Below are 3318 nucleotides of genomic sequence, written 5' to 3'. Positions count from 1 at the left end.
TGTTTAGGCTGTAGTTCAATCCATGGTATTTTACCCATATGAACAGAGAGGAGGTGGGGGGGGGGGCGTATAGCGGGGCTCGGAAACCGTTCAATGTCGTCTGACCCTTGAACACCTGAATGCACTCTTTAGACTTTGCAATTCGTATGCACAATGTTGCGAGGACGTTTGGAGAGCAACATAATGCAAGGAAAGTCCCACGTTTGACGCGACGGGCGACCGCAGAACCAGAAAAAAAAGATTTGGGGAATACATTCGCTCACACTCAATCACTTACATACATACACGTGAACACACACACACACACGCACACACACACACACGCACACACACACATACATGCACACGCACACACACGCACACACACACACACACACACACACACACACAGACACATTTACACACACACACAGACACACACACACAGACACACATACACAGACACACACAGACACACACACACACACACACACACACACACACACACACACACACACACACACACACACAGACACACACATTCACACACACACAGACACACACACACACACACACACACACACACACACACACACACACATACAGACACACACACACACACACACACACACAGACACACACACACACACACACACACACACACACACACGTACACATACAAATCAAACGTGAAGAACTCTGGCTCTCAGATCTGACTTCTCGGTGACTCCCCCCCCACCCCCACCCCACCTTAACCCCCCCCCCCTCCCCAATCCTCTCCGTGGTCGACCCTCGAACTGGTGACTTGTCGTTTCCTCTGACTAATGTACCGAAAGAGGGCTGTGGGGAAGAGGCAAGGAAGTTGGGGGGGGGGGGGGGGGGGGGGTAAGGGAAGAGTTAGTGGCAGCGGGGGGGGTGGGGGCAGTAGGGGAGTGGCAGGGTTTAGGGACAGTAGTATAAGAGGGAATGAGGGAGGTGGCAAGGGGAAGGGGGCAGGGACAGAGAGAGAGGGGGCTGTATCAGAGGAGGGGATTTGGCCAATGAAATGGCCTGTCGTAAGGGGTAGGGGGGAGGGGATAGTGGCCAGGGTGAGGAGGGTGGACAGAGTGAGAGGAGTGGCCAAAATGAGGGGAGTGGCCAGATTGAGGGGGGGGGGGTCAGGTTGAGGGGAGTGGCCAGATTGAGGGAAGTGGCCAGGGTGAGGGGAATGGCTAGGGTTAGGAAGGTAGCCAGGGTAAGGGAAGTGGCCAGGGTTGGGGGGTGGCCAGGATGAGGGAAGTGGCCAGGGTGAGGGGAGTGGCCAGGGTGAGCGGAGTGGCCAGATTGAGGGAAGCGGCCAGGGTGAGGGGAGTGGCCAGGGTGAGGGGAGTGGCCAGGGTGAGGGAAGTGGCCAGGGTTGGGGGGTGGCCAGGATGAGGGAAGTGGCCAGGGTGAGGGGAGTGGCCAGGGTGAGCGGAGTGGCCAGATTGAGGGAAGCGGCCAGGGTGAGGGGAGTGGCCAGGGTGAGGGGAGTGGCCAGGGTGAGGGAAGTGGCCAGGGTTGGGGGGTGGCCAGGATGAGGGAAGTGGCCAGGGTGAGGGGAGTGGCCAGGGTGAGCGGAGTGGCCAGATTGAGGGAAGCGGCCAGGGTGAGGGGAGTGGCCAGGGTGAGGGGAGTGGCCAGGGTAAGGGAAGTGGCCAGGGTTGGGGGGTGGCCAGGATGAGGGAAGTGGCCAGGGTGAGGGGAGTGGCCAGGGTGAGCGGAGTGGCCAGATTGAGGGAAGCGGCCACGGTGAGGGGAGTGGCCAGGGTGAGGGGAGTGGCCAGGGTGAGGGGAGTGGCCAGGTTGAGGGGAATGGCCAGGGGCAGGAGGCAAGAGGGTAAGGGCAAGTTGTGTTGGGACTAGAAAGGAAAGAGGTAAGAGGAAGGAGAAGAAGTGGGCAGGAGAAGGGCAAAGTGAGGGGAGAGTAGGGCAAGAGGGCAGGCGGGGGGGGGTCATGACAAGAGGAAAGGAAAGTTGTCGTGAAGGAAACAAATCTTTCGTTTCTTTACAGTCTTTTCATTGTCATCATTTTCCGTTTTTATAACAAATAACAATGTATGGAAGGAAAACAAAAAAATACAAAAATTATGAAAATAATCAACATAAACTAACTAATGATAACAAACATTTTTCACGAACATTTTTTTTTTTTTTCTATATAATTATCAGTATCTTTTGTTTACATATAATCCTTTTCCGCCCAATGTGTACAGCAGCGAAATGTAGGTTATGCGTAACCAGAACACATTGAAAATCTAATGACAGATAGGGCTGAGGGGAGGCATGGCTGGTGGGGGGAGAGGGGGAGGGGGGGGGGGTAATGAATGCATGGCAAGGTGAGAGTTGCCAGAGACTGCTGCTCGACCGGCCCATAATTCGATTGCTTTGCCAATGTATACTCATACACACACAAATACATACACATGAATGCATACACGGGGCCCAAAGCTAGTTGATCGAAGTGAATGGATAGAGAAATATTTGATAACGGCAGATGGAAACACAAATTGTCAGATATGAACAGGCACTGGGAAATGGTGGGTCCATGTATGAATACAGGAGCGAGGCGAACAAAAATAAACGAGGGAGAGAGAGATAAAGTAAGAGGGAAGGGAGCGGGTAGAGAGAAAGAGAGAGAGAGAGGCAGAGAGGGGAAAGAGGGAGAAGGGAAAAGAGGAGAGGAGAGAGCGGGAGAGAAGAGGAGGGGTATGGATGGCAGAACGTAACAAACATGAGCGAGGGGGAGGGGATGGGGAGAGGGGGGGGTGGGGAGAGAGGGAGGGATAGAGAGAATGAGGGGTGATAGAGAGAGAGGGGGGGGGTAGAGAGAATGAGAGGGGATAGAGAGAGAGAGAGAGAGAGAGAGAGAGAGAGAGAGAGAGAGAGAGAGAGAGAGAGAAAGAGAGAGAGGGGGGGGTGGGAATAGAAAGTGACAAATCAGAAAATGTGGAGATAGAGAGAGAGTGTTTACGTCTAAGAATCTAAGGGAAGAACAGAAGTAATCAAAATAAAAGATTGTAATCCTGTATCATTATTATAATCAGAGCTAGATTTTACAAACAAACCTTTTTTTTTACGAAGAATCTAGTCGAGTCCAAGAGGAACACTATCCTTCTCTTGACGCCATTACCTATCATTTAGATAAATCAATGTCAGCAAAATGTAAATGACATCTGGTATTGACACGGTCTCTACACCGTTTCCCAGTTGAAAAGCTGACTGAAAGGCAAGTTTGCTATTACTAATTCGCATAGACCTAAAATCAGCGCTGGTTAACATTAAGTAGTGTGAGTCACTCGGGATACCTTTAAGTATACT

Source organism: Penaeus chinensis, chromosome 6 (assembly GCF_019202785.1).
Source record: "Penaeus chinensis breed Huanghai No. 1 chromosome 6, ASM1920278v2, whole genome shotgun sequence".
Taxonomy (NCBI): Eukaryota; Metazoa; Arthropoda; class Malacostraca; order Decapoda; family Penaeidae; genus Penaeus; species Penaeus chinensis.
Note: the sequence above shows the minus strand (reverse complement) of the source record.